The sequence below is a fragment of the Pomacea canaliculata genome, linkage group LG10 (genome assembly GCF_003073045.1).
Source record: "Pomacea canaliculata isolate SZHN2017 linkage group LG10, ASM307304v1, whole genome shotgun sequence".
In the NCBI taxonomy this organism is placed as follows: Eukaryota; Metazoa; Mollusca; class Gastropoda; order Architaenioglossa; family Ampullariidae; genus Pomacea; species Pomacea canaliculata.
Window position 1 is genome coordinate 2,918,920 of NC_037599.1, and position 13,585 is coordinate 2,932,504.

Consider the following 13,585-nt stretch of genomic DNA (forward strand, 5'->3'; position numbering starts at 1 on the left):
TCCTGATAACGACAACCAACGTTTACACCTGATCGTTTCTTCTGCTGACACCGATCGATTTAGTTCGATCGGATGATATATCGTCTATGAATGTGGCGCAGACTACGATGTCAGCTAAACCGAGGTTGTCGAATGTCGAGGTGTTCTCTCCTCAAAAGCTGTAGCTAGGACATATATGTACATATATACTATAGTGCCACGAGTGTCGTACTCACGTTTCCTGGAAGCTTTTCTGCCTCCCTCTGAATAGTAAAGGGCGTTCATTTATTTAAATGACCCGTAACTTATCGGTAGATTGTGTTTTTAAACTTCAGAAGACGGAGTTGGCGGCTTAAGTGCTGAGTTGTGGGTCACTTCTAAGCACATAAGACCTGCAGCGCGTGTGACTTAATCTTGAGTAGAGTCAAGGCTCTCAGGCCACGAACGACAACCACGTGAACCCGACTGACGAGAGTTGTTGGCCTTTTATCGCAAGCAAATCGTTACAGCGTCAGTGTGCGGTCATCTACTGCCAGTGTCAGACAGATCAATAACCAATTCCATCGAGAAGCATGGTGAGTTTGTGTGGACGGTTGTAGACACGTGCTGTGGATGATCTCGAATCGCGCGAGCAGCTTTTAAGGGCAATTAGTTTGACCTCCCATCCCGTGAGGTCAGCGAGGTCTAAAGCGCTCCCTTAAAGGACTGGTTTTATTTTTATCAGGAGGAATAGGGCCCACCAGCTCTTACCAGTCAAAAGAATGCAAGAATGTTGGTCAGCAGTTTAGAATGCGAATGTCTTATCGCTTAAAAATGTCAATGACCAATGATAGACCTTTATTGGTGAAGGTCTATGTTGTGTTCCCCGTGATATATATCTAGGGGAAGCAGAAATAGGTATAGAGTTGTGATGTTTAGTCTCTTGGGTGGTCCAAATAGCCTCCATCAACGTTGACGCATTCCTGGAACCTGTCCAGACCCTCGAGAAACGCTCATGAGGAACGCAAATAATCTCCGATATCAACAAACAAAAGACGATTAAACGAGCATCTCGCACACAAAACGTGTCATAACAATCAAACCTACACCTTCAACATATAAAGCCACCCATCTATTTCTGGGCTACAGCTGTTTCCCTTCAGACCACCCTGTTCTGATTAATATAGTTTATAAGCAAGAGCGCATTTTGATTGGCTGACATTTTATGTCGTCCAAATGTCTTAAGGAAACTGGCTGGTGAGCTGGTCCTTGTTCTACAGGTTTAATGATGATATGGCTGATGGACGAGTTTTGGACTTCCCATACCATATCTTTAAAGCCTTCTCATAATCTGTACTTTGAGTGATCACGATAACCAGGCATGTCTGGTACAGTCAGGTCAGAGGTAGGAGCTATTGTCTGGGTGATGTTTACTCATGCGGCTGATGGCGGCCTGGTAGGTCTAATTGCACGCCATGCATGCCTCGTGTCACGTGACCGGGAAATGCGCATCCTCGGCGTTTGCACTGCACCACGCTCGTCAGCGTCTGTATTACTGCGCAAATATTCCATCATTGACAAATGCAGTCGTGAAAGCTTGCTGTGCATCTTCTTTGTGAGGATGATGATGATAATGATGATGGTGGTGCACATGTTTAACATACAGCACACTATGCGTGTTTGAAGTTTGTTTGTAAATCACCCTACCGGACACTAAAACAATATTTCTAAATCAAATTACATATTCTCATATAAATATATAAGGTGGATATTTTGTAATGCGTAGTTATCCTACCTCAGTAAGGTTTGCAGTAGTCGTTATTAATGATACTGTAGTAGTGTAATCTAATACTCTTATTTCTCTCTCACCTCTCTCCTTCTCTTCCTCAATCTGTGTGTGTGTGTGCACTCGCGTGTCTGCAGACGTGACAAAAATAGTTCGACACATCAAAGACAACGAAGCCGTGTCGATGCTGTAAGACAAAAGACGGTAGAGCGAGTTCGAGTGAGCTGTGTGTTTACACAAACAAGTTTCCCCGGACAACACACTTGCTGGGGCCGACATTCCTGACATCGGCAGTGGTGCACGTAGAGGTGAGGCGAGGTCCTTGTCGATAAAAGAAAAAGAAAAAAAGAAGAAATCGTCTTTCATTCACTGTCGTGCTCGGTGTTTTCGTGCTTTGTCATTCACAGGCGCCTAACAGCTCCCCTCCCCCACACCACCACCACCACCACCCACCTTGTGGCCTACCACCTAGTCACCTTGAGGGGGCTTGACTCTCAGTATTTCTGAGAAGTTGGACCGCAAGGACGTTAAACTATTTTTTGTAAACCGTTTATAGTCGGTCTCGATTGCGATAAAACTAACCGCTGTGCATTTCTAGGAAGCCGAAACACACCTTCACTATTATGTTTAGTCCAGGGTGGTTCTTGAAATACAGACTTTCCCATGCCTCCGGAAGGTTTCATCAAGTTTTTACAGCTTTGTTAATGTATTCTTCTTACTTTTTTTTACACAAATAGTTTGCGTTAGTCACTAAGCACACCTGTAGAACGCCTGAGATCTTTAACAAGGGGTTGAATATGTATGTGGCTCGGGTAGAGTGGGGTGGGATAGTGGAGAAAAGAGAAAATTAAAACAGGTCTGAGGACTTGTTCCTCTGTGACTAAGCTTTCATGGGCAGTCAGAGCTCGGCTTGTGGATAAGAGCGAGTGTCACGTCCTGCTCAAGGCCTGACCCTTCCCCTTGTGCCCTCGCCACGCAATCTTTGTTACCTGCCGGAGGTGCACGGCGCGCGCCTGCACAACATCACAGGGCAGCGGCGGCGCGTTGTGTCACATGGTGTTTGTTCCACTGACTGATCGTGGGAGAGGAGACAGACAGCCACGTGTGTCCCACAGTGACACCTGCACTTCCGGCATTTTACTCCCACTCCTTAGCACTCTTGTCTCACCTGTTGTCCAGGAGAGGGCGCCAATCCGGTGATCGACGAGGGAAAGTTCCGTTAGTTGATGACGTAAGAAAAACAGTCTAGGGTCGGTCCGAGGAAACTCAAAGGTAAGCTCGTCTGCTACTTTGGTCTTCAGTTGATTTATTCTGATAATTTCTCTTTTAACGGCTATATAATAAAATCTAGAGGCAGATAAACATGCACATCAAAAGTGAAAGTAAGATGATTGTTGACGAGCTCATCAGAAGACAAATGTAAATGCTCTTTATTTACATTTCTGACTAAATGGCCAGGATTATGCTTTATCGAAGTGCGAATGTGGACTGAAGTTTCCACCCGAATGTCTGCACATAAACAACTGCTGCTTGTCATTTCTCGTTAATGTTCTGTGATCGGGGTGTGGGAGTGCAGGTCATATTTCTGTTGCTCTGCATGACTACACAGCGAGAAACTCAAGCCAACACGCATGTTGATCGTATCAACAATACTTTTAACCTCGATTCGCTAGTGATATAAAATCCGGATTCAACAGAGTGAAAAATCTCGCTGAACTTGTGTATTTACCAAGGTCATAAACAAGGAGAGCTCAAAGTTAAACGGTCGTCAGGGCTGGGAGGTAGGTGAACTGCGCACCTGTAGACTAATGTCTTGTCAGACATGTTGACAGAGAATGCCGGGAGACAGACCGGTGAACAGGCTATGTCGAAATACATCTCAGTATTTGACATAAACATGATTTGTTTACTTCGTCAGATCGCAGCAGATCGGTCTGTCATTAGCGACAAGGTGCGCGGAGACCGGTGAAAGGCCGTTGTGCCAGACCGTTACATAGAGGTGTATAGAGACATTCACAGGGTGGTGACCTCAATCTTACCCAGCTGTGTACGAATATTGCTGGTAATAGGTCTGTAGACATTTGTGTTTGTGTCTTTTTTCCAACTGTTCACTCACTCACTCCTCTTTCTCTCTCGCTCTGCTTGTTTCGCTCACCCACTCCTCTCTCGCTCACCCACTCCTCTGTACCACTAGCAAGCATGTCAGCATGCACCTTCCAGACACACCTTTACAAAAGGCAGGTGATAACAACAAGCGCTCGAAATTCCCAGGATTTATAAAATCAGGCTTGGGTCCGCATCTACTCCGTTGAAAACCGTCTTAATGACGGGTGATGCGACTCGCGTGTATTCATGGACGGGGCTATAGATAGACGGAGTGAAGAAAGCTTTCCTGCCGAAAAAATATTTTAATGCCTTGAACGGTGATAAACATAAACCAGGTGTAGCAGTGATACGAAACATGCAACATGTCTGACAGGTGTCTACATGCGCCGACGATTTAGGGGGAAAATACAGTTTTCACGACGGTTAGAATTTCGTGTTAAAGACATCGCACCCGTCATGCACCACTCTCACCGTTGCACCATGGGGATGTATTGAGAAGGCCAAGGAAAGGTTTCGGGGAATAATACTGCCAAGAGAACAAAATTTATTTTGGTTTTATATGTAGTTCTGTCTCTTTCGCATGTTTATTTTGACGCCGACCCATGTAACTCTTGATTACAACCACCCTCGTTCTCTTGGAGAATAAATTATCAGAAGAAAAGGCAGCTGCAGGGCCGCAGCTCAGAACCGGGAGTGTCTGGTTGCCTCCAAGGTTTGTTGCCTTACCCACGTCCCTTAGCTACACATCAAGGGGCAGGTAGGGACCAAAGGTCGTGGGCCTGTCTTTTATTGACCTGCGGGACAAAACACTTTTCACAACGGTTACAATTTCAAGTACTGAGAATGGCACCTGGCTATTCCTACGCCTGTTTGTAGTCAGACGACCCACCAGTTCACCCTACTGCTGCTTTTGATAAGTACTTGCAAGTCAAAACTATTTTTTTGTTTCAGATTAGCAACTATCCCAAATAGGTGCGCCAAGTGCATGAAAGCACATCAACGCGACCTAGGGACCAATAGTAGCCGTTGCTCGTCGACAAGGAATTTCAGATCGAGGCTGCGGCAGCACGGCAAGTAAACCCAGACCCTAAACTAAAGTTTGTCCAGGTCCAATTAGCAGCTACATTTGCTTCCACGGCACACACGTACGACAAGGCTGTGGCGGCGCTGCTCCTGCTGCACAGCGGAAGTCGCACGCCCTCCATCAGCAGTGGGCGGGCATTCGCTCGGTCTGAAGCGACTACTTACCTGCCGTGGCTGCTGTGAGACGCTGGCCCGATCGTGGAGCACGGAGAGACTATAAAGCCCATTTTTCTCCCCTCGATGAGAAATCTCTCGTGAGCCTTTCATTTTCTCGCGAGGCGTGTTCCGAGGGCTTGGATCTCGTGCTGTTATCGTCATGAACTGCCTTCATCTCCCACCCCCCTCTCTGCTGTTCCGGGTGTGTCCACATCCCATCTCCTAAATGTGTCGGGGGAGGATGTTTATTTTAGGCTCAAAAGATTTTTTTATTTATCCTTTTCATGGCACTGATGACGAGAACAGGTTAGCGATTGTCCCCCATGGCCATGGATTCAGGTGCAAAGGTCGAATTACCATAGATGTTGCTGAGGAAGAGAGGGATGATCGAGGGCACATGGCTTGGTGGGTAATGAACTGGACTGTGGAGCAGAAGACTGAAGGCCTGGTCGGATCTGTAGCTGAAAAACATCCAGCAGATACCTGATTTATTAGGGGAGGTAACTGTGGCGGAGAGGACTGGGTTATCGTTCGTTGGTTAGTTTGTTTAGTTATTCGTTGGTTTATCGAAAAAGTGGTCCTACACAAGGAGATTTCAGCTAGAAGTTGGCGTCGATTGTGGAGGGAATTAGGAGAGGAAGGTTACTTATTCCAAACAGCGCAGACGACGATAAAATCCAAACTCAAGTGCGGCTTTTTTATTTAAAAAAAAATTTTTTTTTAAGATCATGCCTGCCTGCTTCCAGTGCCGGTTTTACAGAGCAGCTTGTTGATGAAATTAGGGGGGAATTAACGGAAGTGACGTAACTGCTGAATGAGCAAGAGATAATCATAAACTTGACAGCTTGCTTTCCAGTGTTGATAAATAACCCCAAGCCTTGTCATTAACACTTTCTTTATCTCTTTCATCAGGTGCTTTTACCCATATTATCCGAGCCCTCTTCCCTAAATTTAGGTCCAGGTTAGTTTGTGTTCCTTGTCTTATTGCGCCTTTAAGGTCAAATTAAAAAAAAAAAAACTTGTATCAACTGATAACTGTTAATGTTTAGGGCAGAGTTGATGTTAAACATGATGCGATTATTAGAGAAGAAAATCAAGCTGTTTGATTTTTAAAAAATAAAGTTTGTTTTTACTAATTGACTAAAGATTCGAAAAGCTTTCGTGTTGAAATAGAATAGTATTGTGCTCAAATTTGCGCGGACATTAAGCCATTGAAACCTCTGATACCATGCTCTTGCCAGTGCTTGTAGATGGGATAATCTGCCCCTGCAAGTTCTGAGAAGGGATCTGACACAACTTCACAACTTGTACAGGAAATGTTGGCAGCCCCTAACACAGCAGCAAATTTGCCTTATTACTTTTTCATCAACCTTGGCAACACAGAACCAACTTTAATATTTAGCACCTTGGTGAGTGTTTCGTTTCTTGGTCCCATCACGTGGTAGTGCTGCCGACACAAGTTATGGTCCTGCAAAAGGGAGAAGATCCCGTTAAGGTCATTAGTTTCAAAAACTTTGCACTGGAGATACGAAAACTGGACTAAAACATGAGGATCAGGTTTTACTGCACACCCCTCGGTAGGGAGGGGTTAGTGGAGGAGAGTATGGGGCAACCTTACATCCTCTGGCTCAGAGTCCATCTGCCAGGAATATCTGATGCTTCCTTTCCTCCCATCGCATCTCTGTCAGCACCACAGGCTGTCGATATCAATGTTTGGCATAAATTTACTGGTCGGGCGCTGCAGAAGACGGGGCTGGTGCTCATAAAGTTACAAGACTGAGGAACCGGTGGCCAGAATGCCATGCTCAGTGCATGTTACTGAATGAAATTCATGCTGCGCGCCAGTCTACGAGATCCTCCCACCCACCACCCACTACCCATCCACCCATCCACCCATCCTACCCCGGCTCCTGTTTTTCTCATTAGTCCCCGTCTCGTCTCCTCCCCAGGTACACTCGCACTTTTCATTGCTTTTTATATACCGAAGAAGTTATTTTGGATTAATTTATGCCAATGGTGTAAAATTTTGTATCATCAGGAAACGGTGGATTTTATTTTATTTTATTTTTATTTTTATTTTATTTTATTTTTTGACTGCGCGTTAGGTGAAACCGATGGAGCAAATGTCAATTAAGTGTCTCAGGTGCTAAACGAGCGCTTTGGCACATTCCTTGATGGGAATAAACTGTCGGTGGATGTTCTTTTAATATTGTAGGTTAACCAAAGTGCAGAATTATTTTTAAGTGAGTGGATTAACTCATTCTAATCGCTGTCAGAATATAAATATGAGAAGTATACGATTCAGTCACAATAAACCTTATTGTTTTGGGTTTATTTATTTATTATTGACTATGTGAGGGAGGCAAGTCTGGTTCACATTTTCCCATCCGCTTACTCTGCCTCCCTGTTGTGTCCAGGGCAACAACTCTCTCGGCATTCAGAAAAGTGGAGATGCTGATGGTGACTTTTTCAAGGTTTTATTAACAAGTTTATTGTAATACTATCGTAATTACTTGTGTTTATTTTACTTTAACACCACGGAGACTGGACACAGATAAAATTTCCTTATTTGGTGTCGATGTCTACAAAACTTGTTTTAGAAGCTTGAAGCTGACTCAGCCAATGCCCTGGAAAATTGTCGGACGAGAAATCATCACCTGGGTAAATAAGTGTGATAAATGTTCCTGCCCGCACCGGCAAGAGCTGTGTGGACATCTAGTATTGGTGCGAACCATAATAAATGTGCTTTGCGGTGGACATTAACTTCAGCTGCCCTCTCCCTTCTCCTTTCTGTGTCTGTATGTGCACATATGTATACATGTATGTGTGTATATGTATGTGTGTTTAAAATGTGAGGAGAGGTGTTAATGTAGACTGCCAACTTCAACCTGGAGTGTCCGGGTTCACGAGGTTAGGACGCTTTGGGGAGCATCACCTCTGAACCTTGAGGTTTTCAAGACATTTACTGGGAAACATTTAAAGAATTCTACAGACATAATTCATTGAAACTTCCTGCTCCAGAATTTCGCACTTAAAATAGATAGTTCATCAAAACTGTATCTTAACTTGAACAAATTTTCAGCTTTTTTTTGTGATTCCTGCTGTTAGGAAACAGTGGTTTGTAATGACAATTTCACAGTTGCGTTCCTTTTTCATGGAAAAAATTTGAGCTTTCGGGACAGATAAAGGTCTGCAAGCATTCAAAAATAGAGTGCAAAACATCAGTTGATTCTCGACATATAAATACACATTAGGCCGGTTGATTTAGCAGATCCGACAGCCAGTCCAAGTTTTATAATGCATATAAATTTCTGTGCTTTATGACTGTCTTAAACTCTTCTGGTTGCCCTAGGTAATCTTTTTTGGGGAGATTATAGGGAGGAAAGCAGACAAAGTGTAAGTTTGTACTTGGTGACCATGAGTTCCACACCTAGATGTTTGTTTAGAAGTGAAGGATCTCGTATAATCCGCGAAGAAAAGAAGGAAAAGAAGAAACAAGAGGTGATTGATATCGCGTGGGAACACGAGCGACATCCAGGAAGCGGTGATGAAGTAGACACAGCTCATCCGCCCCCGCGCTCGTGCAAGCCCTCGCAACCGAGTGTTTTCCTCCAGAGTCGATGACTTCTGCTCTTAAGCCGTTAAGTAAAGGTCACTGTCTCGAGCAGAGGTTCACCTGCCTGTGGTCGGAAAAGTCATGGAGGTTTAACATCAAACAATGCCTGCAGTTTCAAAAACAAAACAAAACAAAAACAAAAACATAAAGAAAAAGGACTGCAAATGCTTCTTCCAATTCCTTGTGAGCTGGTAGAGCAAACATTGCTTAAATCGTCAACTACATCAGTCTGCAGGTGAAGGAGTTGGAAAACCGAACACATAACAAATGTGTGTAGTTTTACGCGCATGCACGAGCGCGCGCGCACACACACACCTACCCTGTCATCGTTGACGTTAAACGACCGTTGGGCTGTCGCGAAATTCTTTGATGGTGGAGTCCGTTGAACGGTGTCCCAGCTAGAGTCAGCTAGAGATTTATGTTGTCACGAGGGGTGAGCGTGATTAAATGGCCGATGCTAGCTCATGATTCCTTCTGGTTCCCTTCAAGGGTTAGAGTTAAGGTTCAGGGTCTCAGACCCTTACGGTCAGAGGAACAGTTAATTGCACGCGCGTCTTATATTCCCAGATAAACCAGGTCGCTCTTTTTTCCCCATGTGGGCAGATGGGTTGCCATTGGCTTCCCTGAGTGTGGAATCGGAGACTTTTTACTTCTGCACTAAACACCAGCCTGTACCCTCATTATGTGGGGTGGTGTGACGGATTTCATTACCATGCTTAAGGATCATTCTCTTTTTTTTATTTTCAACGACGTCCTCTCGACACCCACGCCTAAACCCGTGTCCTGTGTATTTGTACTAATTATATAATGTGAACCACTCACCAGATACTGACACTGACCTGCTAATGACTGGCAGCCTCCACTGTTCCTGTGTCCTCACCTTGTCACGGCGGCTTAGTGCAGTCGTTACCAGGAAATCTTCATGGTCATAATCACTTTCCTTTTCCCCCTAACCCTCCACAATCTCAGTTTCTTTCTCCCCGGGTCTCTTTTTTAAAGCCCCACTCGAATACACAATTACCTGTGCAGGAACTTTAACCAGGTCTTTTGAAAGGAAAATTGCACTCGGGTAGGTATTTAAACATTCTTCCACATGTAATACCCCGTTTTGCATTTGTACTAAGGGACTGCTGCATTCATATCCCTACAAACTCACAGTTTTTACAAACAGATACCTGCTCATACCTTCAGAGTGAATGGTGCCTACAAGAGCTTTATGTATGAAAGAAAGAGGATCCCTTTGATGTGCTGTAAGGAAAATGGAGAGGTAGGTTCACAGAACTCGATCTGGGGCGAGTAGTGACAAAACTTGGCCTCGTTAAGTAGGAAATGAGGCTTGTCAGAGAATCTTAAGAGTATATTATTATCATTTCCGTAATCACTATGCAGGCTTGGTCATTATGCATGGACATTTGTCTCGCCTGATGTCACACAGCCTACAGGGGGGACTGTTCACAACACAGGGTGGGACCAGCTCGTGGCCATCAAGTGGCGGAAGAGACGAGGTCTGCATGGCTAAGTACAGTCCTCGTTCATGCACGCCTTGTGTTTGGGTATGGTGGTGTATGGGTATGGTGGTGTCTCGACGAGGAATGTTCTAGAAGAGAACGTGCATCGCACGAGAGTCTGCTGACCTCCCCTCTCTTGACCTCTATATCTCTTTGGGGTTGTTTTTTCCCTCTCTTGCAACTTGGTTGTCCACCGTATTGTCCGCGGTATTGTCCACCTCTACACAAGCTGAGGTCCAGGGGGGACCAGGCGCTTAGCATGTTGCTAAGCATCCAGTTGGACAGTTATTGCTTGTAGCTTCCAGTTTCTATTTATTTTGGCTGACTGCTGCACTAGTGCTTAATATCGTGTTGTTCATGTGGGCCCAGGTCGTCTGGCACAGGTTACAGCAGCACAGCACCTCACCCACCCTAGTCCACCCCGCCAACATCCCACTTGCCACTATTGAATATTGAACACAGCTCGCTCTGGCAGTTAGCCGAGAAGTTACTTCTCACAGGGCACGGAGAGCTTGCTGGCTGCTGGAAGGAGGACAGGGCGGGGGTGGGTTTGGGGGGAAAGGTCAGTGGAAGGGGTATCATGTACTCGGAGTAGCCTGCATTCCATCGACCACAGACGAGCTGCCAGATCAATTGTGCAGAACCCAGAGGCCTGACTGTGGCACCAGCTCTTCTCCTGTGGTCACGTTTATCGAAGACGATCACGTGACCGTGTTTTTCAGACATTTCACATTCACTGCCACATTGAAAACAAAATAATTAAAGTAAACACGATGCTTCCTAAAAGTTGCTCGCTCCACTCATCTTTCGCCCAGTGCTTCACTATTATATCCTCGATTGTCAGGTACACACGGAACTGCTGACTTTTTATACGGTTAAACCAATAACAATCAAAGTGCTGTAAAAAGCCGATTAGAAGATTGGTATGAGGCTATTTACAAACAAGTCACGTGCAGTGAGACTACAGCTTGGTGAGTCAGCAGGGCGAGTGACAGAGAGTAAGAGTGAGGTACACACCCACTCATTGTCCTCTGAGCAGAGTTTGTCTCATTGTTTGTCGACAACTGCTCAAATGTTGTTTTTTGCTCATTTTCATTTGATTTACTCTGCATTGTAGTTGGATTTCTTGTCACATAGAAATGTTAAGTGCATTTGTGTGAGAGAAAGAGCGAGAGAAGAATGAAGTTGATAGTTCACAAGTAATAATTACAGATAAAAATGTACATTAAGTTCACCACATATATTTTTATGTGAGCATGGCTAAATATGAAACATCCGTGTACTCCAGGACCTCAGACCTCGCCTCCATGTTAGCAGGTCTGACACAAACATCCGTCCTTTTTAATTTCCGTTTACACCCAAGGCAGACAGTCTCAAGTCTCTTCCTCCTCGTTTTTTTCTTCCCTTTCTGGTGAGGCATCATCCTCGCAGCTTCTCGCGCGTTTTTCGTCTGACATTTGTTTCTTTATTGATGAGACCTGAACCCACGAAGCTAGAAATGAAGGGGAGAAGAAAAGAGAAAGAGAAATGCCTAAAAAAAACCTAAACAATAATAGCAATAGGTTGAACAGAATTTGATCGTTTGTAGTGCGAAATAACAACACTATCTTGAAACCAGATGGACATCTACGAAACTTGATGGGTTTAAATTTCTCTCGGAGACTGGTGTCTGCAGTTCAAACAAAAATAAAATGCAGTTCTGACTCTTCGACACTTTGGTACTCGTGGAAATAGTTTTAGAGCTAACAAATTGACTGTTTCTGCAAAAAAAGAGAAAAGAACATGTATGTTGATAAAGTTCTTAAAGTGCTAATGCATTTATAAATGCATATAAATATAAATGCATTTGTTTTTCTCCATCGTTTAAAATTATGTGTGAATGAAATGAAGTTCCGGCAACATATTACGACTGTTGGTAAAACCTCCTTGAGTACAGATGATATCTGGAAAGGTCTACTTGAAACTAAGAAATGCGAGCTTACGTGGTGTCATAGTATTACAGACATTACATAATCTTATTTGCCGGTGAAATTACAGTCAATATTGACAGATATTGTTAGGCATTTGTCTTAAACATCTCTCACTGAACACACGAACACACACGCGTACTTGTACAGCCATTCATGCAGAAAGACTGCACAGACACACACACACACTCACACTCAGTACTTCAAACTAACAATTTTCTGAGATTCTATTCAATTATTTAGAAGTCAAATGAACTTGATGGACAGTCTGAAGTGGCCGATGGCCGGCTGCAATGTGTCAGCCCAGTCTAACAAACAGCAGCTTGCAGACACGAAAACTCGCAGCGGTCATGCTCGCAACCCATTGAGGGCGGCACGTCCGTTGTTATCTCACTTCCGGTCGCCCACAGAGGCGGAGTGAGGACAGCCACGCACTGTTGGTGCTGCAGCAGGTCGTGTGATGCTGTAGTCCACTCACACAGCCAGGAGGACAGCACTAGACATCCTCGTACGACAACCACCACAACCGTCCGTACGTACCTTCATCACGAATAGTAACTGAATTAATGTAATAATTGTATTATACAGCGTGTTGGCCCTCGTGGCGGTTAGGATGCTAGATGATCACAATAACCAGGATAGAAAAAGTGTATCTGCACGCACCCTCCCAACCACCCCTCCACACACAACCACAAGTCATGTTTATATTCAGGCATGTCGAGCCTATAATTACGATAATGCTTGACATCATGGAGAGCAAGAATTAAAGTATTGATTGTAGGCATGTGGTAAGTGTGTAGGCACAGCACGGTCCTCATGTGTTACAATGTTTCCCGCTGTTGCGAGTCATGACATGTAAATATACAAACACTTACAGTGGAAGCTGACTCGCCTGAGCACCGAAACCTTCATTTCAACACATGGGTGACTTTCTACTTCTCTTTAATTGTTTTGTTTGTTTGTGTTGCTGCCTTTGTTGGCCACATATAGTGGGTATGGATGTAGCACACACATGCCATCACATAAACTTGCTTTACTGAGTTTAACTTGTTGATAGCCTGTTATGAATGTTACTGCACCACGGTGTTTATAAAAAGGATTTGGCACGAATTACATACAAGTTTTTGTCTTATTTTATTTGTCCGCCTCTTCCGTAACAGTTTTTTCCTGATTTTTTTTGTTCTTCTCCTTTTGTTCTGGTTCAGAGCTCTAGAGAACTGTGAGTAATTGATATAAACCTAAGAAACATGTAGAGGCAGCTTAACATGGATTGAACACACTCTTCTTGTCCCTGGTGACAGTGAAAATATATTTCTCACCGCCAGCTGTTGCTGAGATCACCACCTTGTGCGATTATCATGTGATGAGGAGTTTGTTTCTAACTTACACGAGAGCCAGTAGTTGA

The 13,585-nt window shown here is 44.3% G+C and overlaps 1 protein-coding gene across 6 annotated transcripts in view; it reads left to right on the forward strand.

Annotated features, from left to right (window-relative positions):
- Positions 1-13,585, forward strand: part of LOC112574275 (microtubule-actin cross-linking factor 1-like) — a 154,661-nt gene that overhangs the window by 778 nt on the left and 140,298 nt on the right. For 3 of the 6 annotated variants that reach the window (XM_025255229.1, XM_025255233.1, XM_025255235.1), the window contains exon 1: positions 2,794-3,016. The exons of 1 other annotated variant lie outside the window; for it this stretch is intronic. The gene's annotated coding sequence lies outside the window, so the exon portion shown is untranslated. Of the gene's footprint in view, positions 1-2,793; positions 3,017-12,580; positions 12,713-13,585 lie in introns of those variants that run through there. 2 more of the 6 variants (XM_025255242.1, XM_025255230.1) reach the window with 2 other exon arrangements.